This window comes from Heterodontus francisci, chromosome 41 (genome assembly GCF_036365525.1).
Source record: "Heterodontus francisci isolate sHetFra1 chromosome 41, sHetFra1.hap1, whole genome shotgun sequence".
Classification (NCBI taxonomy): domain Eukaryota; kingdom Metazoa; phylum Chordata; class Chondrichthyes; order Heterodontiformes; family Heterodontidae; genus Heterodontus; species Heterodontus francisci.
Window position 1 is genome coordinate 21,963,748 of NC_090411.1, and position 20,909 is coordinate 21,984,656.

Here is a 20,909-nt window from a genome sequence, read left to right on the forward strand (position 1 = left end):
GATTGGTAGAATACTGGCAATCTACATACCTATGAAGCAGTTTCACTGACAAAGGAAAAAACAGCAACTTCTGTCAACTAATCTTCTGTTCCAATTAGAAATCCAGAGAAAAATATGCCGACAGTGAAACCGTCAGCAGTTATACGTCTTTGGACACAATCAGTCTGACGTAAAAGAGGGAGGGCAAATGGGGCCTGAGGACACCGTAACCTATACCGGTATCGCTTCTCGGCCTTTTGGCTAAGATCAAGTGTAGTATCTGTTCTTATCAGTTTAATATCTGATACGTCCCTTATCTGGGGACCATATATTAAATTGATTTTTGGAGCAGGGAGATGGAATAGGGGCTTGCTTCGTCCACTCCACGCATCGACCTGGTATTGCAGTATCTCTGGGAACGGTGCACCTCCCTTTCAGGGAATTTTTAAAATCTAAAAACAGTATTCTAAATGTTCACAAACTGTACATGCTCCTCTGCTCGCAGCATTCTCGAGTGGCAGGTTCTGTCGTAAGTTCCGCACGTCAAACTGCCACGTGACGCTGTGAGTTGTTGTTTTTGGCGCCTGTCACCAAGCTGCTGTAGCCACTTGTCGTTGTGGTAGTGCACGCCAGTCCACAGGATGTAGCTCCATTTCCTTCTTCCGCCAGCTAGTGACTCCCAGCTCTGATAGTACACGCTGCCCCATTTGTCCTCTGGTCTTGGCTACCTCACCGTACGCAAGGCGCTTGGGTGCTCGTCCGTCTTCCATCCTGAGGACGTGTCCCATCCGCCGTCTGTTACATTCGTGCCAGCACACTTGGGAGCTCTGCCTTTGGGCAGGACTGCCGCATTTGTGATGTTGTCCTGCCAGGATATACCCATAATGTGCCGCAGACAGCAAAGATGGAAATTATTCAGCTTCTTTTCCTGGTAGCTGCACGTCGCCCATGTTTCACAGCCATACAGCAGGGTGCTGAGAATACAGGCCTTATAAACAGTGCTGAGAACACAGGCCTTTCAACAATCAGCTTGGTCCTAAGGGTCCGCTTGCTCTTATCTCATGTGCATTTCGCGAGTCGGCAAAGCTGGTAACTGCTTTCCCTATGCACGTATCGAGCTCTACATCAAGGCACTGATTGTCTGTCACGGTGGACCCAAGAGAGTAGATCTGCTAGCCACTTCCAGTGGGGTGTTGTTTAGTGCGATCAGGCGCGGAGAGGCAAACCTTGACCCATGACCTTAGTTTACTTGGAGAACAAGTTACAGGCATGGGAGAGACAGTCTGTGAGTCTTTGTAACTGAGCAAAGATGGTACATAAACAAATTTTGCAGTCGAGTATCCCACATTTGGGGACATCGCAGGCGTCAGCACACCCAAAGGGCAATGGGTTAGCTTGGTCCCGGGAGAACTTCTTCCCCCCCAAAAATATACTTTATTCATAAAAATCTGTGAAAAAAATGCATTACAAAACAGTTCAAAACAGTACCAAGCTGACATTCCAAAAAGTGCAAAGGAAATCAGTTTTCTTCGAGACAGGAGTGAGTTGCCTCACAACCCTTCCATTCTATTTTTCATGCCATGTGCATTTTACAGCAAACCCATATTTGGTGTATACAGCCCGAGGGGTTTCCCATGGGTCCAGTCCCTCAGTTCACTTTGGTGGGAGTACCTTACACAGTGGTCTTTCCCCATTGAGCCTTTACAGGGTCTGTCCCAAGCTTTAGTGCGTCCCTCAGCACGTAGTCCTGGACCTTGGAATGTGCCAGTCTGCAACACTCGGTCGTGGACAACTCTTTGTGCTGGAACACCAGCATGTTTCGAGCAGACCAAAGAGCGTCTTTCACTGCATTGATGGTCCTGCAGCAGCAGTTGATGTTTATCTCAGTGTGCCTCCCTGGGAACAGCCCAGAGCTGCTTGGGATGAACTTCGACAAAAACCACTGCATCTCTTTCCACACCTGCTTTGCAAAGACACATTCCAGAAGGAGGTGGGCAACGGTCTCTTCCCCACCACAGCCACCTCGAGGCAGCGTGCGGAAAGTGGGTGCGAGACTCCGGGCGTGCAGGAAGGATGTAACGGGGAGGGCCCTTCTCACCACCAGCCAAGCTACGTCTTGGTGCTTGTTTGAAAGTTCTGGTGATGAGGCATTGTGCCAAATGACTTTGGCAGTCTGCTCGGGGAACCACCCGACAGGATCCACCATCTCCTTTTTCCGTAGGGCCTTGAGGATATTGTGTGCAGACCACTGCCTGATGGATTGGTGGTGAAAGGTGTTTCTCTGCACAAACTTTTCCACGAAGGACAGGTGGTACGGCTCGGTGGAACTTGATGGAGCATTCTGCGGCAACGTGGCCAGACCCATCCTTGGCAACATCGGGGCCAGATAGAACGTCGGCACGTAGTGAGACTTGGTGTTTGCGGAATGGGGTTGTACGCAGAGCTTGATGCAGCCGCACACAAAAGTGGGCATGAGGATGAGGGGGAGGTTGTTTAACTTTTTTGCCCCAAGCTTTATCTAGAGGTTTGAAGATGGTGTCTGTGCGGACAGGCTCCACTTCGGATCTCCAGATAAAGTGTAAGATGGGTCGGGTGAGTGCCGTGGTGCAGGACTGGGTTTATGGAGCAGAGCTGCGGTGTCATGGTGTCATCCAAGATCTGGCCATTGGCACCAACTTGACCTGATCGTCACCAGAAGACACCATCTGCCCAGCGTTCTCCATGCCCGCACCTACCATCGCCACTCTCTTGTCAGCAGCAAAGTGAGGGCCCAAGCCCAAAGGTTTCACAGTTCCAAACAGGACGGTCCGCCACGCATCGGCATCCCTGCTACAAGAAATGATGCCAAGTGCCAGCAGTTCGCATTGGCGCTCGAGCAATTGCTACCTGCTAAAGGTTTACCAGGAAAAGCCGATGTTGAAATTGATGAAGCTTGCAAATCTCTGGGCTCAATCATCTATGACACAGCGGCAGCAGTGACATTTGGTAAAGGTGGAACACGCAACAAAGACTGCTTTGTGACCTACTCAGCAGAGATGACATCTGTCATTGAAGCAAAAAGCAGCGCCTACCTGATGCACAACATAAAGCCAACAGCCAGAACACTCTATGACTTGAAAGTAGCCAAGGCAGTCGTGCAAAAGACAGGGAGACACTGCGCACATAAACACCGGAGCAACCTATGTCCAGAAATCCACACTGCCTGTCACAGTGTGAATCTATGTGCTATGTACGATGGGATCAAGCTGGCGCTTGGTCCTACCATTACCACAGTTGCCCCTCTGAAATTGGCCTACGGTCAAGTACTCAGCGACAGAAGCAAACAGATGTCCCACTGGGTTGGACACGACTGTGAGCTGTACTCCCGTGACACGGGCATCTCCCAGCCTGCGCTTGACGCTCTTCTGCAGCTTCCTGTCATGGATCACTCGAGCTTGAAAAGGTCATTGATTCCTTTGCCCGCAGAAAGGCACCCGGCAAGGATGGAATTCCAACCGAATTGCTTAAGCACGAAAATCCCATTCACTGCCACACCTTCGTGACCTCCTCTTTCGCCGTTGGAGGGCAGGATCCTTCCTCAGGACATGTGTGATGCAAAGAAATTATCACGTTACGCAAAAACAAAGGTGACGGAGGAGACCGTAACAACTACTTGCCAGGGACATCTCGCTCCTCAGAGTCACTGGGGTCTTGCTGGAAAGACTCTGTCTACTGGCAGATCAAGTGTATCCAGGAGGACAGTGCGGTTCCCGTGCTGACAGATCTACACTGGGCATGACCTTCGCCATACGCCAGCCGCAAGAGAAGTGTCGGGAACAGGACATGCCTTGCTATCGTAGAGCTCACGGAATCATTTGACACCGTCAGCTGAGCAGGACTGCACATGATTTTAGAGAAAATTGGCTGTCCACCAAAACTCTGTAGTCTCACCCGTTCCTTTCATGACAACGTGCACAGTTCTGTACGGTTTGGTGGCTCCACTTCCGACAGTTTCAGCATGAAGAATGGAGCGATACAGGGCTGCGTCCGAGCCCCCACTTTGTTTGGTATTTTCGTCTCCACGCTCCTGACCTTTGTCTTCCCTGCAGATATGGAAGGAGTTTGCCTGCATACTAGGTCAGGCGGCAAGCTCTAGCGTCTATCCAGATTGAAAGCGAAGACAAAAATGCAGCACGTCTTGATCAGAGAGCTCCTCTACGCTGATGATGCCGCGCTAGTGGCCCACACGGAAACTCAGCTACAGCCACTCATGGAGCGTGTCTCCCATGCCTCTAACCTCTTCCCTCTTACTACAAGTGGCAAGAAAACTGTGGTTCTGGGGCAGGGTGTCACATCTACGCCCTCGATCGGACTAAGCAGCACTCCGCTGGAAGTGCAGATTCTGCAACCTTGGATCAACGGTGACAGACAGTCTGATTCTTGATGCAGAAGTCGACACACGCAGAGGGAGAGCAGCTACCACCTTTGGCGGACTCACAAAACGTGCATGGAAAAATAACAAGCTCGCACTTTGGACCAAGTTGCTGGTTTATGAGGCCTGTGTTCGCAGCACCTTGTTGTACGGCTGTGAAGCATGGACGACTTACAGCTGTCAAGAAAGGAAGCTCAACCATTTTTATCATCGATGTCTGCGGCGTATTCTCGGCATCTCATGGAAGAACCAAATCGCGAATGCGACGGTGTTCTCAAAAGCAAATCTCCCGAGTATGCCAGCACTCGTCACGCAGAGGTGACTTTGCTGGCGCGGGCATGTTTGCAGGATGGAAGACGACCCATTCCCAAGGGTATTCTATATGACGAGGTGGGCAGAGCCAGAAGACCAATAGCTCCACTTCAAGGATGCCTGCAAGCGTGACATGAAGGCCCGAAACATCGATTTTCATACGTGGGAGACACTAGCCAAGAACAGAGGAAAATGGCGACATTACCCCAGACTGGTGCACGCCACCACGACGGCCAGTGGCTACAGCAGCGTGACAGCAGGCGCCAACACGCAAACCAGCACCCTACAACGGCACCTGATAACCCCACCTCATATGCGGCACTTGTGGCAGGACCTGTCTCTCACAGATTGGCCTTTTCAGCCATCAGTCAAAGTGCAGCACGTGAAACGATCGCATCGCCGATGGATTTGCTGCACGTCCATCATCTTACGTTGGTGGAAGGATGCCGCCGCCGACATATACAACCGGACACCGCGGGGGGCGGGGGGGGGCCCACTCGGCCCATTGTGCCTATGGCCGCTCGTTCAAAGGGAAATACAATTAGTCCTACTCCTGTCTCTTCTTTACCTATAGCCCTGCAAATTTTTTCCCTTCCAACTGTTTCTTGAAATTCCCTTTCCAACCTTATGATTGAGTCTCTTTCCACCATCCTGTCAGAATATGCATTCCAGACCAATTAAAGATTTATAGAGCACCTTTAACGTAATACAACGTCCCATGGCGCTTCACAGGGGTGTCAGAAAGCAAAATTGGACGCCGAGCCGCGTAAGGCCGTATTAGGGCAGATGTGCAAAGGCTTGGTCACCAAAGTAGGTTTCCACGAGCGTCCTAAGGGAGGGTAGAGAGGCGGAGAGGCTCAGGCAGGGAAATCTGGAGCTTCGAGCCTGGGCAGCTGAAGGCACGGCCGCCAGCGGTGGAGCGATAAAAATCCGCGATGTTCGAGAGACCAGAATTGGAGGAGTGAAAGAATCTCGGTGAGGAGTGAGCCGCAAAGAGGTTTCAGAGGTTGAGAGGAGCAAAGCCATGGAGGAATTTGAAAGCAAGGATGAGCAATTGAAACGTGTGGTGCTGCTCAAGCAGCGAGCACAGGGGCGATGGGTGAACTGCACTTGGTGTGAGCTTGGACACGGGCAGCAGAATTTTGGAGCAGTAACCTTCTTAGTTACTTCTTTATTTGTTGCTGAGGCCATGCGGTTCTTCTTGAAGGAAAATGCCACGGTTCCTCGTAGATATTCCCTGCCACAAGAGACATCATTTTGACTTAAGGCCTGACTCGAACGCAGCACAAGGAAGCCTCGCTGGAAGCACCGACCATGCTGGAGGAATTTAGGATTCCTGCCGTGATGGCTCGGGTACCTTCAAGAATGATGTGCATTTCTATAACGCCTTTCACGATCACAGCACATCCCAAATACAGCCAATGAAGCACTTTTGAAGTTTAGGAAAGGCGGCAGCCAATTTGCGCACAGCAAATTCCCACAAACAGCAATGTGATGATGACGGGGTAGTGTTTGTTTTCGTGTTGTCGATGGAGGGATAAATTGGCCAGGTCGTGGTGGATAAGCCCCCTGTTCTTGGAAAGAGTGCCGCAGGATCTTTTGCGTCCGTCCACCTGAGAGGGCAGACGGACAAGGCCTCGGTTTAATGTCTCATCCGAAAGATGTTAGGAAACATGTAGATGCGTGTCTACAACCTGAATATTGCTGAAAACAGAAATTTTGTCAAAGCTTTTCGTCTTGCACTCATGAGGACAACTCGCAAGCATAAGGGAAGCAACAAATTTATACTATATGAGAAGAGAGTGCTGATTGGTTGGCAAGTAGACTGTGATTGGTAGAGGCGTTGCCATGGAGAAATTTAAAGCAGGCAGCTTGACTCTGATTGGTCAAGGCATTGCCCTGAGGAATGAACCAGCAAATGACTGTCACATATTTTGTTTCCCTGAAATAGGCGCAGTGTGTGTACATGTTCTTTCTGTCTGCAAAGAACAGGCCCCTGTGTATTAATATATGTAGCTTCCAGTACACGCAAATGCGCCACACAAATTTCAAACAAAGCTTGGCAGTTAACTGTCAGTCACCATAAAACTGTCAACGCCTCTACCAATCAGAGTCCCCTTGCCAACCAATCAGCAGTCTCTTCTCATACAGTATAAATTTGTTGCTTCCCTTACATTGGTATTCTTGCAGGTTGTCCTGATGAGTGCAAGACGAAAAGTTTTGACAAAATGTCTCTGTTTTCTTCAACCTTTTAATGTGGCTTCTCCTTGAATCAGTTACTGGCTATGTGGACAATGATCATACTGCAGAGAGTAAGATAGATTGCAAAGCCAGAGTTAAACAAAGGGAGGTAGGTTTGCTGGCTTTGGGAAACTGGTGAAATATTTCAAGCAAAGGAAGTGAATGTGACAAGTGAGGAAGACTTGACGGCCAGAACTTTCTCCCTATGTCCCTATTGGTGTTGTGGTGCAAAACTTGAAAAGTGCTTTTTCGAAGGCATCAGATTGTGAATGGTGTTTGAAAGGAAGAGAAGCCAAGCATTTCCTTCCTTTGCAATGTATACGTCTAGGGATTTCTTACTGGAAAACGCCTCGCGGCCTGAAGGAAGGCAGCTGAGGGGGTGGGGTGAGGGTGCTGATTTCCTATTAAGGGCAATATTCAAACGTCATTGCAGGCTCTGGATCCGTGCGGCATTTTGTCGGAAGGTGTAATGAATGATAGATTGCAATATTTGCCAAGAACTGACGTGAACAAAGAGCAGCAGATTGTGAATGGAGTGACAAGGCGATGTGTAAAAACGGAGTGTTTGAGACCGTAAGAGGTGGTGTGTGATGTCAGGTGGCAGTGTGTGGCAATATGTAGCATACTTACCTGGCAGGGGAGAGACCATGATCAAGAAGGTGGTTCTCCCAGGACGAGGCTAGCCCATTGCACTTCGGGTGTGCTGACGCCTGCGATGTCCCCAAATGCGGGATACTCGACTGCAAAATTTGTGGTAGTGGGGGACTGCGTTCGCGCTCTCCCCTGGTTTTACAAAGCAAAATTAGAACTTACTGTCTTTTTCAGCTTCTTTTGTTGCCATCATTTATTCCCACTGTTTTCTTTGCATGTACTCGCTCTTCTGCTTAATTCCTAACCTTTCTTTTATCTTTTCTCCACACACTCAGCATGTTGTATCAGCGTTCTCTCTCTCTCTCTCTCTCCATTGCGCCTAATAACCTGCTCATCAGCTGCCAGATGCTCACATTCTTGCTCTGTCTGCCGCCCCATACCCCACTCCTACTCTGTGCCACGCCGCTCACCCGACCCATCTTACACTTTATCGCCACGTCCAAAATGGACCCTGTCTGCACGGACACCATCTTCAAACCTCTACGTAAAGATTGGGACAAAAAAATTTATACAACCTCCCCCTCATCCTCATGCCCACTTTTGTGTGCCGCTGCATCAAGCTCTGCCTACAACCCAACTACGCAAACACCAAGTCTCACTACCCGCTGACCTTCTGTCTGGCCCCGATCTTGCCAAGGATGGGTCTGGTCTGCCCACATTGCCGCAGAATGCTCCATCCACTTCCACCGTGCCGTACCACCTATCCTTCGTGGGAAAGTTTGTGCAGAAAAACACCTTTCACCACCAATCCATCAGGCAGTGGTCTGCACGCAATGTCCTCAAGGCCCAAGGGAAAAGGAGAAGGTGCATCCTGTCGGATTGGTTCCCCGAGCAGACTGCCAAAGTCATTTGGCACAATGCCTCATCATCACAACTTTCAAAACAAGCACCAAGACGTAGTTTGGCTCGTGCTGAGAAGGGCCCTCTCCGTCAGATCCTTCCTGCGCGCCTGCAATATCACCGCCTCCGTACACTGCCCTCCAGGTGGCTGTGGTGGGAAACAGACTGTTGCCCACCCCCTTCAGCAATGTGCTTTTGCAAAGCAAGTGTGGAAAGAGACGCAGTGGTTTCTGTCGACGTTCATCCCGAGCAGCTCCGTAACACAGGAGTCTGTGTTCTACCCTCTGTTCCCAGGGACGTCTACCGAGATAAACATCAACTGCTGCGGGAGGACCATCAACCCGGTGACAGACCCTCTTTGGTCTGCCCGAAACTTGCTGGTCTTCCAGTGCAAAGAGTTATCCACGACTGAGTGTTGCTGACTGGCCCATTCCAAGGTCCAGGACTACGTGCTGAGGGACGCACTAAAGCTTGGCCAGACGCCGCAAAGGCTCAATGGGGAAAGGCCACTGTGTAAGGTCCTCCTACTGAAGTGAACTGAGGGGCTGGACCCATGGGAAACCCCTCAGGCTGTATACTCCAGATATGGCTTTGCTGTAAAATGTACACGGCATGTAAATTGGAATGGAAAGGTTGTGAGGCAACTCCCTCCTGTATCGAAGAAAACTGATTTCCTTTGCGCTTTTGTTTTGAACTGTTTCGTAATGCATTTTTTTAAACTGATTTTTATGAATAAAGTACATGTTGGGGGGAAAAAATCTGTTCTTATCAGTTTAATATCTGATACGCCCCTTATCTGGGGACCATATATTAAATTGATTTTTGGAGCAGGGACATGGAATAGGGCCTTGCTCCGTCCACACCACGCATCGACCTGGTATTGCAGTATCTCTGGGAACGGTGCACCTCCCTTTCCGCTGCTGCTGCTACACTTCAAACTACAAAACCACGTACAACCATCCCGTCAAAGCTGGCACAGTTTACACAGCTACTCACAAACGGCTAAATCCACAAGATCATACATACCCTTCAAATGCTTGAAAGCTAAAACATACACTCAACAATTAAACATCCCATTACTCCGCCACATTCATCTATTTACGCGCACAAAACTTACACGCACAGCGTGCAAACAATAAAACTCTGCGCAAACCTCCAAACCAACTTAAGCTGCAGCCAGCACAAAGGGAGCCGCAGTACAAGGAAATAAACCACAATTAGCCCAAAAGGAGGACCAACGCCAAGCAAAGGAAGTCCATCAGCAGGACGCAAGACAGTTCCTCATACAAAACAAAGCAGCTGAAACAGTACTCTCGACATTCAGTGCAGGAGAACTACTCCAATCAGGAAAAGCTGTTTCCCCTAACCAACGGGGTACCTGTTAGGAATTTAGATTGCCAGTCTGAAAACCAGGAAGCTGTCCATGACTGGACGTCTACCCGCTAATATGATAGCAAAGGTGGCATTTACTGGAAGGAGAATTCGGCAATCACACATAGAGAGCATCAGCAAACAGCAATGACAGTCCATAAGTTGGCATCTTTCCATCTACGGAAGATGATGGACACGTAGCAAACAATTGATTTAGGTGGGGTGTCTTCTCTGCTCCTTTGCTGATGACTGTGAAGGACAATCCTCGAGAGGCAGGTTCTGCCACAAGTTCTGCACGTCTAGCTGCCAAGTGACGCTGTGAGTTGGTGTTTTCGGCATCGGCACATGTTGCCAAGCTGCTGTAGCCACTTGTCGTCGTGGTAGTGCACGTCAGTCCACAGGATGTATCGCCATTTCCCTCTTCCGCCAGCTAGTGACTCCCAGGTGCGATAGTCGACATTTAGGGCCTTCATGTCACACTTTGGCTGCCCCATTTTCCGTCTGGCCCTGGCTACTTCACCATACACAACGTCCTTGGGTATTCGACCATCTTCCATCCTGCAGATGTGTGCCGTCCACCGAAGCCGTGTCTGTTACATCCGTGCCAGCACATATGGGAACTCTGCCTTTGAGAGGTCTGCCACTTTTGTGATGTTGTCCTGCCAGGATATACCCGTAATGTGCTGCAGACAGCTAAGATGGAAATTATTCAGCTTCTTTTCCTGGTAGCTGCACGTCGCCCATGTTTCACAGCCATGCAGCAAGGTGCTGAGAACACAGGCCTTATAAACAATCAGCTTGGTCTGAAGGGTCCGCTTGCTCTTATCCCATGTGCAGTTCGCGAGTCGTCAAAGCTGGTAGCTGCTTTCCCTGTGCACGTATCGAGCTCTAGATCAAGGCACTGATTGTCTGTCAAAGTGCACCCAGGAGAATAGAATTTGCTAGCCACTTCCTGTGGGGTGTTGTTTAGTGCGATCAGGGGCGGAGATGCAAACCTTGACCTTAGTTTACTTGACACTTAAAAGTCAAGGGGAACAAGTTACAGGCATGGGAGAGACAGTCTGTGAGTCTTTGTAACTGAGCGAAGACAATCCATAAAGAGATCATCATTCCAGCCAGCCATCCTGAAATACAAGTCACCCATGAGGACTGTATTAAGGCAGTCAGGAATCAGCCCTATCTGATGAGGATAACTCCAAAATTGCTGGATTAAAGTGTTGAAGACGAGAGTTAGAGACATTGGAGAGAAGTTATCGTGGCCAGCAACAGTATGCTTCTCAAAGTATCTTTCAATCCAAACATCAGGACATGACTAGGCCCACCTCAGGCAGAATGATCTGCTCAGCTAACATTCCCAAGAAGTAAGTTCAGGAGACGTGTTAGTCGTAGCGAAGCATGAAATAGCCAATTGGTGCATCTTACATCCTGAAAATGGATCCTGACATCTTGGATCAACTGAAAATTTTGATTCAAACGAGAATGCCTCTGGAGGTCTGGTTTCTAGCAGAAGGTACAAACAAGGCCCAACAACAACTCACTAGCCATATCCCACTTTAAAGGCCGAGGACCTGGAGGTTACAATGGGATGAAGTTCAGTTGTAGGCAGGCTGGAGGCAGCTCGGTGAAGCCACCGATCAATGCAGGAGAGAGGTTTGGAATTCAGCCCCATGGTCCACTGGAAGTGTAGAGTGAGTGGCCTCAGGTATTAACAACAGACCTGGGGAGCAGTAGGCGTGAATCCCGGGGATCAAGAACAGCAAAGATCGGAGATGGAGAGAAAGGGTAAATCCAGCAGTTCAGGGCAGATGAAGAAGATGGCTCAAAGAACAGCTGCTAGGCACACAAGACTGGGAGCAGCAATGGCAGCCTGAGGAGCCAGTCGATCCAGCGCAAACAGAACATCTAGACCAGTATCTCTAAAATACATCCAACAGAGCACGGCACTGCAGTGCAGAGCCAGCATTTCCTGAGCATCAGGGCTGCCAGTGATCACTGAAAGGAAGAGAGGTGTGAAGCTGTTATCTTATAGCTGTTACACCATTGTTGTCTCAGCAGTGACTAGAGATGGAATTTTTTTACTGAAAGCAACTCCTCTTAAAGACTAATCCGAGAGGGTCGAAGAGTGCGAGACTGAGCAGCGGCACCACTGGCATTGAAGCGTCGTAGGAGAGACCCCAAAGAAGATGGGCCCCAAGAGCAGGTGTCAGCCAATGAGGAGCACGCAAGACCGAGAGCTGCAGGAGGAGCCCGAGGAGCCAGTCCATTCAGCAAGCTCCGAAAGCAGAGAAGAAATATTTGTTTCTCTTTCAGTCACCCCTTGCCTGAGTAAATTGCAAAAAGGTCCTAAAAAGCGACTGTTCCGCCCACTCACAACCCTGCACCATTCGTCTTTTCTTCAGGTTAGGTTTGAGTAAGCATTGCAGCCTCCAGCCACAAACCGGTCTCAGGCACAGAGATAAGGGCCAGCACCATGACTGCACCCCCGACTCCTGCCCATTACACAAGACAGGACATCATCTGAGCAGTAGTAAGCAGTCGAAGAATGGAATCTGGCTTCACACTAGGCTACAAAGGAATCCTAAGAGGGCCAGAGAGATCAGATTATGAAGGAGTTTACAAATTATAATTTCTTGGCTTTTCGTTAAGATCAGCTGAAGTACAAACATTCTTTACAAATTACTATCTGTTACATTCCCTATGTAGGGGCGAAAAATACAACTTTGCAACACAGATGGAATCGGGACTTGCTCCATTATTACAGTGCCCTAATTGAAATGAACAAATATCCTTTCTGCGATGCATAGAATCGTAGGAAGATACAGCACAGGAGGAGGCCATTGGGCCCATTGTGTCTGCAGGCTGTTTGGTTGGGCCAATCGTTGCCAGATATGACTGGACGACATAAAGCACCATCTCCATCAGCAAGACCACCTCCCTAACATCACCTGACTACAACTCTGCCTCGGGACTTCTGCTGCTGAAACCTTCATCCACCCCTTTGTTACCTCCACATTCAACTATTGTAATGCTTCCTCGCAACTTGCTCCCTCCATACACTGAAGCTCATCCAAAATTCTGCTGCCCCTATCCTGACTTCATCACCGAGTTCATTCACCCATCACCCTTACGCTCGCTGACCTACATTGGCTCCCAGTTTGGCAATGCTTTGCTTTTAAAATTCTCAAGCTTGTTTTCAAATCCCTCCATGGCCTCGCCCTTTCCTATTTGTGTAACTTCCTCCAGCCCTGGCAGCCTGTGAGATGTCAGCGTTCCTCAAATTCTGGGATCTTGCACATCCTTGATTTTCATCCTTCCACCATTGGTGGCTATGCCTTCTGCTGCCTAAGCCCTAGCATCTGGAATTTTCTCCCTAAACCTCTCCACATTTCTACTTCTCCCTTACACTTTAAGATGCTCCTTTCAACCTATATCTCTGACCAAGCTTTTGGTCACCTGCCATAATATCTCCCTGTGTGGCTTGGTGTCAAATTTTGTTTGATAGCTCTCCAGTGACGCACCTTGGGACTTATTACTACGCTAAAGGCGAGTAGTGAGTTATGACGGTCTGGAATGCAGTGCCTGAAAGCGTGGTGGAACTGGATTCAATAGTAACTTTCAAAAGGGGGATTGGATGTGAACTTGAAAAGGAAATATTTCCAGGGCTATGCAGCAAGAGTCGTGGAGTAGCTTGGACAGGTCCGTTCCTGTGAACATGGAGAAAAAGTTTCCACTTGTGGGGAAAAACCAAAATTACAGGCCATAAATATAAGATAGGCACTAACAAATCCGGGGGAAACTTCTTTACCCAAAGAGTGGTAAGATAGCGGAATGTGCTACCGCAAGGAATAGTTGAGGCAAATAGCATAAATGCATTAAAAGGGAAGCTAAATAAGCAGATGAGAGAGAAAGGAATATAAGTGTATGCTGGCCGAGTTAGATGAAGCCGGGGAGAGGAGACTCGTGTGGAGCATAAATGTCGGCATAGAGCAGTTGGGCCGAAAGGCCTGTTGACTCGCTGTTATGGCTTCTTTCTGTGCGGTATGATTCTGTCCGTTATAATGGTTTCCTAGCAAGTGGCGGAAGGTAAGAAATGGCTCTACACGTATCAAATATAGAGTAGCCTATGTTAAGCAATGTACATTGAGTTTGGCTGCTGGGCAGTGATCCATCAATGATCTCAGAGAACAGTGACCATTCCTATGATGCCACAGTCGTCAGGCAGGGATCAGGAAGAGTTACTGCATTGCAAACAGAGCAGGCTCTAGCTATTAGTTGTCCACTAACTCAAAGAAAACTACTGGGCGAGCCGAAGTCAGGAGGAGCATAAGTTCTAAAGGATCCACCACATTTTGCTTAGCAGCCATTGGATAGTGAGCTGGATCAGAAGTCCTGGCTGAGTTTAATTTTACTGCGGTTCTGCCAGATTTCAGGGAAAACAAACAGATCAAATTTGGTGTTATGCTTCAGCATTTCATAAGAAACATTAAAATTTTAGTCCCACGGGGCTGAACAATGAACAGATGCAACTGAGGAAAATGCAACCGCAACTTATATTTATAGAGCACATTTAACATAATGAAACATCCCAAGGCACTTCGCAGCAGGGTTATAAAACAAAATTAGACGCCGAGCCACGTAAGGCAATATTAGGGAAAATGGCCAAAAGCTTGGTTTTAAGGGGCGCTGGAAAGGAAGAAAGCGAGGTGGCGAGTCGGAGTGCTCTGGGGAGCGAATTCCAGAGCTTAGGGCCGAGGCAACTGAAGGCACGGCCACCTGCGGTGGAGCAATTAAAATCGGGGATGCTCAAGAGAGTTCAAAATTAGATGAGTGCATTTGTCTTGGAGGGTTGTGGCCCTGGAGGAGATTGCAAAGGTAGGGAGTGGCAAGGCTGTGGAGGAATTTGGAAACCAGAATGAGAATTTTTAAATCAAGGCATTGCTTGACCGGGAGCCAATGTTGGTCAGCGAGCACAGGGGCGATGGGTGAACGTGACTTGGTGCAAGTAAGACACAGGCAGCAGAGTTTGGATGACCTCAAGTTTACGGAGGGTAGAATGTGGGAGGCCAGCCAGAAGTGCATTGGAAGAGCCAAGTCTAGAAGTAACATGGCATGAATGATGGTTCAGCGGCAAATGAGCAAAGTCAGCCGATTCTATGGAGGTGGAGATAGGTGGCCTCAGTGATGGTGCAGATATGTGGTTGGAAGCTCATCTCGGGGTCAAATATGACACCAAGGCTGCAAAGAGTCTGGTTCAGTCTCAGACAGTTGCAAGGGAGAGGGGTAGAGTCGGTAGCTAGGGAATGGAGATTGGAACGGCGACCCAAGGCACTGGCTTCGGTCTTCTCAGTATTGAATTGGAGGAAATTTCTGCTCGTCCAGTACTGGATATCAGGCAAGCTGTCTGATAATTTAGTGGAGGTGTCGAGAGAGGTTGTGATGAGGTAGAGCTGGGTGTCGAGGCAGCCAAGGATAGATCCTTGGGGAACACCAGTAGTAATGGTGCGGGAGCGAGAAGAGAGGCTGTTGCAAGTGATACAATGGCTACGATTAGATGGATAAGATTGGAAACAGGCAAGTGCAGTCCCGCCCAGCTGGACAACTGTGGAGAGGCGTTGGGGGAGGATTGTGTGGGTCAACTGTGTCAAAAGATGCAGACAGGTCGAGAAGATCAAGGAGGGATCATTTCCCTTTTGTCACAGTCAATTAGGATGTCATTTGTGACTTGAAGAGCCATTTCGGGACTGTGACGGGGGCAGAAACCTGATTGGAGGGATTCAAACATGGAATTTCATAGAACTGTAAAAAGGTTATGGCACAGAAAGAGCCCATTGTGTCTGCACCAGCCGAAAAAACTAGCCTCCCACCTGCTAATCCCACCTGCCAGCACCTGTTCCGCAGCCTTGCAAGTTACAGCACTTCACGTGGAGGTCCAGGTACTTTTTAAATGAGTTGAGGGTTTCTGCCTCCGCCACCGATCCGGGCAGTGAATTCCAGACACCCACCACCCTTTTGGGTGAAAAAGTCTTTCCTCACGTCAACTCTAATCCTTCTTCCAATCACCTTAAATCTGTGCCCACTGGTAATTGACCTTTCCGCTAGGGGAATCGGATCCTTCCTGTCTTCTATGTCTAGGCCCCTCATAATTTTGGACACCTCAATTAAGTCACCCCTCAGCCTCCTTTGTTCTAAGGAAAACAAGCCTAGCCTATCCAATCTTTTCCTCATAACTGCAATTTTCAAGCACTGCAACATTCTTTTAAATCTCCTGTATACTCTTTCCAGAGCAATTATGTCCTTCCTGTTACGTGGTGTCCAGGACTGTACGCAAAACTCCACGATCACAGTCCTGAATGCCGTTCCTGATTTTCGTCAGAATTTTTAGTTGTAGTTTAAGCTAGACATTGTCTCGGGTTCGGTACAGTCCTGTATGCAGACCTCACATCCATGCCACAAAGTGCATTTTAACTTCAATGGAAAAGAAAATGGAGCGCAGTGAAAAGCAGGCTGCTGATTTGCTGTGAGCCCATTTTGCACGATTGATGCAGACCAATTTCACCCCTTCTGTCAACTACAGAGCGGTTAATTTAACCTCAGCGGTGGGGAAAAGAATGCAAAGCATCAGTAGGGATGATATTAATAATCAGTTGGAAGGGTGAGGCTTGATAGAAAAAGGCTTCAGAAAAGAGGTCTAGTTTGCCAAACCTGATCCTGTGATACTTGATACTGTGGTATCGTAGCTCAGTGAGATTTGGTAGATGTCATCCATTTGGAGTTCCAAAAAGATTTTGATAAACATGGAACATAGAACAGTACAGCACAGTACAGGCCCTTCGGCCCACGATGTTGTGCCGAACCTTTCACCTACTCTAAGATCAAACTACCTACCTACCCTTCATTCTACTATCATCCATGTACCAAGAGTCGCTTAAATGTCCCTAATGTATCTGCTTCTACTTCCAAATCTCCCCTTTGACCTCTGGGAGAGAAACTAGAGAGAGATGTGAGTTCCGGGCCAGGGCACGGGGGCTCTTTAGAGGAAGTTTTGTCCAGTGGGTGACTGGAAGGAAGGGAAGCAGCACAGGCAGCTGAACTAAAGGCCTCGATCTTCGTGACAAAGAGGTCCATGAGCTCCTCGGACTTATTATTGGAGGTGAGGGTGGAGGAGAGAAATGAGAGGGGTTTACGAAGATGGTTTACAATAGAGAAGCGAAGCCAGGGGTTATCTTTGCATTCCAAGATAGTAATCAGTTTTGGGAGAATAGAGCAAGACCCAATAGTGCTTTATGTGATGTAGCCAGGTCTGGTAGTGAATGGCTGAAGCAGTTGTCCACCATATCCTTCACAACTGCATTCTTCGGACTTGAGGGAGAGGAGATGAGGGCCGTACCGGGGGAAGTGCCAGGGTGAGAGAGAGTAATGGCTTTACTGGGGACTAGGGCATCACAGTTGGAGGTGAGGGTGCAGTTGAGCAAATCAGTAGCTGCTGAAATGTTGTGATCAGAGAGCCAAAGGCAGTTGTAAATGAATTGGAAGATAGCATTCCGGGGTGGATACAGAAAGAGGTAGTGTTGGGGCGTAGAAGGGGCAAGTGGGTGGAGAGTGATACAAGAAAGTGATCAGAGTTGGCATTATCCGATGGGAGAAGCAAGCCCACGTTAGATGGCAAGGTCAAGGGGGGTAGCTGTGAGAATGGGTTGGGGAGTTTACATGAAGCGAGAGATATAGTGAGAATACGATGGCGGTGAACTCAAAGGGGAACGAGAATGATGAGTTGAGATGGAGGTTGAAATCACCGAGAATGAGAAGCAGTTTGGTGCAGAGGCTGAGGGAGGAAAGCAGTGAAGATATCTCGGTGAAAATGTTATTATCATGCTTACGTGGGCAGTCGAGAATGAAGATTTTGAATAAGAGGTGAGAGGGATGGAGCAAGGTGAGATGCTCAAAGGAGGAGAAAGTGCCAGAGGAGTAAGGGTTCAGGCCAAGGTGTGATTTGGTGATAAGCACCACACTGGCACCGACAGTCTTGACAGGGCAGGTATTGGAAGGTATAGCCAGGTGGGCAGGCTTCATTTAGGAGGAAGGTGTCATCACCCCTCAGTCAGGTTTCCGTTAAGGCCATGATGTCGATGCAATCTTCAAAAATAAGTTCATTTTTGGCAAGGGCCTTGTTTGCAAGTGAACGGGTATTCTGGAGGGAGTTGAGCAGAGGGGTGGTGAGAGCTGATCCACTGACAGATTCCACAGGGTCAGAAGTGGGAGGGGTGAGTTGGACAGGAAGGAGATTGCCAAGAATAGCCCGCGGCGGACACTCTGGGCGGGAACTTCGGCGGAATAGTAGGATGGGGCAATTGGGCTTGCTGTTCCTAACGAGCCAGTGCCGAGTGCCTCGATGAGGATGTCAAGGGAGGCACAGAGGGAAGCTGTAGGCTCATCTAAGAGGGAGTCAAACCTGGCATGGTGCAAAAGAGCAGGAAGGCCGAGCAGGACCTTGAAGGGTTGGGGTAGGGAATTGGGAGGTCCACGATCACAGTCCTGAATGCCGTTCCGGCCGAGCAGGACCTTGAAGGGTTGGGGTAGGGAATTGGGAGGTCCACGATCACAGTCCTGAACGCCGTTCCTGATTGTCGTCAGAATTTTTAGTTGTAGTTTAAGCTAGACATTTTCTCGGGTTCGGTACAGTCCTGTATGCAGACCTCACATCCATGCCACAAAGTGCATTTTAACTTCAATGGAAAAGAAAATGGAGCGCAGTGAAAAGCAGGCTGCTGATTTGCTGTGAGCCCATTTTGCACGATTGATGCAGACCAATTTCACCCCTTCTGTCAACTACAGAGCGGTTAATTTAACCTCAGCGGTGGGGAAAAGAATGCAAAGCATCAGTAGGGATGATATTAATAATCAGTTGGAAGGGTGAGGCTTGATAGAAAAAGGCTTCAGAAAAGAGGTCTAGTTTGCCAAACCTGATCCTGTGATACTTGATACTGTGGTATCGTAGCTCAGTGAGATTTGGTAGATGTCATCCATTTGGAGTTCCAAAAAGATTTTGATAAACATGGAACATAGAACAGTACAGCACAGTACAGGCCCTTCGGCCCACGATGTTGTGCCGAACCTTTCACCTACTCTAAGATCAAACTACCTACCTACCCTTCATTCTACTATCATCCATGTACCTGTTCCAAGAGTTGCTTAAATGTCCCTAATGTATCTGCTTCTACTACCACCGCTGGCAGCGCATTCCACGCACCCACCACTCTCTGTGTTAAGAACCTACCTCTGACATCTCCCCGAAACCTTCCTCCAATCACCTTAAAATTATGCCCCCTGGTGATAGCCCTTTCCACCCTGGGAAAAAGTCTCTGGCTATCCACTCTATCTATGCCTCTCATCATCTTGTACCCCTCTATCAAGTCACCTCTCATCCTTCTTCGCTCCAATGAGAAAAGCCCTAGCTCCCTCAATCTTTCTTCGTAAGACATGCCCTCCAGTCCAGGCAGCATCCTGGTAAATCTCCTCTGCACCCTCTCTAAAGCTTCCACATCCTTCCTATAATGAGGCGACCAGAACTGAACACAATATTCCAAGTGTGGTCGAACCAGGGCCTTATAGAGCTGCAGCATAACTTTGTGGCTCTTAAACTCAATCCCCCTGTTAATGAAAGCCAACACACCATACGCCTTCTTAACAACCCTATCAACTTGGGTGGCAACTTTGAGCGATCTATGGACATGGACCCCAAGATCCCTCTGTTCCTCCACACTACCAAGAATCCTGTCTTTAAGCCTGTATTCTGCATTCAAATTTGACCTTCCAAAATGAATCACTTCACACTTTTCCAGGTTGAACTCCATCTGCCGCTTCTCAGCCCAGCTCTGCATCCTGTCAATGTCCCGTTGCAACCTACAACAGCCTTCCACACTATCCACAACTCCAGCAATCTTCGTGTCATCGGCAAACTTGCTAACCCAGCCTTCCACTTCCTCATCCAAGTCATTTATAAAAATCACAAAGAGCAGAGGTCCCAGAACAGATCCCTGCGGAACACCACTGGTCACCGAGCTCCATGCTGAATACTTTCCATCTATGGGCCAGCCAATTTTGTATCCAGACAGCCAACTTTCCCTGTATCTCATGCCTCCTTACTTTCTGAATGAGCCTACCATGGGGAACCTTATCAAACGCCTTGCTAAAATCCATATACACCACATCCACTGCTCTTCCTTCATCAATGTGTTTTGTCACATCTTCAAAGAATTCAATAAGGCTTGTGAGGCATGACCTGCCCCTCACAAAGCCATGCTGACTGTCTCTAATCAAACCATGCTTTTCCAAATAATCATAAATCCTGTCTCTCAGAATCCTCTCCAATAATTTGCCCACTACCGACGTAAGACTGACTGGTCTATAATTCCCAGGGTTATCCCTATTCCCTTTCTTGAACAAGGGAATAACATTTGCCATCCTCCAATCATCCGGTACTACTCCAGTGGACAGTGAGGACGCAAAGACGCCAAAGGCGCGGCAATCTCTTCCCTCGCTTCCCGTAATATCCTTGGGTATATCCCGTCTGGCCCCGGGGACTTATCTGTCCTCATATCATTCAAACTTTCCAGCACATCCTCCCTCTTAACATCAACCTGTTCCACGCTGTCCTCACAAACGACCAGGTCCCTCTCACTAGTGAATACTGAAGCAAAGTATTCATTTCGGACCTCCCCTACCTCTTCCGACTCCAGGCACAAGTTCCCTCCACTATCCCTGATCGGCCCTACCCTCACTCTGGCCATCCTCTTGTTCCTCACATAAGTGTAGAACGCCTTGGGATTTTCCTTAATCCTACCCGCCAAGACTTTTTCATGTCCCCTTCTAGCTCTCCTCTAAGTCCATTTTTCAGTTCCTTCCTGGCTACCTTGTAACCCTCTAGAGCCCTGTCTGATCCTTGCTTCCTCAACCATAAGTAAGCTTCCTTCTTCCTCTTGACTAGCTGTTCCACATCTCTTGTCATCCAAAGTTCCTTCACCCTACCATCCCTTCCTTGCCTCATCGGGACAAACCTATCCTGCAGTCGCAGCAAGTGCTCCCTAAACAACCTCCACATTTCTGT

The 20,909-nt window shown here is 48.6% G+C and overlaps 3 non-coding genes across 3 annotated transcripts; all 3 read left to right on the forward strand.

Annotated features, from left to right (window-relative positions):
• Positions 1-220: 220 nt before the first annotated feature.
• Positions 221-411, forward strand: LOC137354036 (U2 spliceosomal RNA). Its single transcript, XR_010970186.1, has one exon. It is a non-coding gene; the product is annotated as a U2 spliceosomal RNA (small nuclear RNA).
• A 7,154-nt stretch (positions 412-7,565) lies between these two features.
• LOC137354900 (U1 spliceosomal RNA) lies at positions 7,566-7,729 on the forward strand. Its single transcript, XR_010970551.1, has one exon. It is a non-coding gene; the product is annotated as a U1 spliceosomal RNA (small nuclear RNA).
• A 1,423-nt stretch (positions 7,730-9,152) lies between these two features.
• On the forward strand, positions 9,153-9,345 carry LOC137354466 (U2 spliceosomal RNA). Its single transcript, XR_010970454.1, has one exon. It is a non-coding gene; the product is annotated as a U2 spliceosomal RNA (small nuclear RNA).
• Positions 9,346-20,909: the final 11,564 nt, after the last annotated feature.